A 299-nucleotide genomic window follows, 5' to 3' on the forward strand; every position below is an offset into this window, starting at 1 on the left:
ATCCAAGCGCATATTTGTCCTTTTTCTTCGTAAGACACGACACCCTTTTAAGGTCAAGCCAGTCCATAAATAATCTAAAATTACAGAATGAAAGTTCTAACCTTATTTTCAAAACGATGACGAACCTAGAAAGATTGCTATATGGGGAGACTGAGATAGTTAGTATCCTTGAAAACTGGTGCAGTCGATGGACAATGTGCTTCTCTCATGTTTTAGATTCGTGTTATGTTATTTATTGCATATTTTGGGGTTTGCCCTAAATCTTGGCTTGAGTGTGCTTGCTGCAACTTTAATTGGAT

The 299-nt window shown here is 37.1% G+C and overlaps 1 protein-coding gene across 1 annotated transcript in view; it reads right to left on the minus strand.

The window, feature by feature from the left end:
- LOC119592394 (neuropeptide FF receptor 1-like) overlaps positions 1-299 on the minus strand; it is a 97,236-nt gene that overhangs the window by 48,335 nt on the left and 48,602 nt on the right. The window lies entirely within an intron of this gene.

The sequence above is a fragment of the Penaeus monodon genome, chromosome 30 (genome assembly GCF_015228065.2).
Source record: "Penaeus monodon isolate SGIC_2016 chromosome 30, NSTDA_Pmon_1, whole genome shotgun sequence".
NCBI classification, from domain to species: Eukaryota; Metazoa; Arthropoda; class Malacostraca; order Decapoda; family Penaeidae; genus Penaeus; species Penaeus monodon.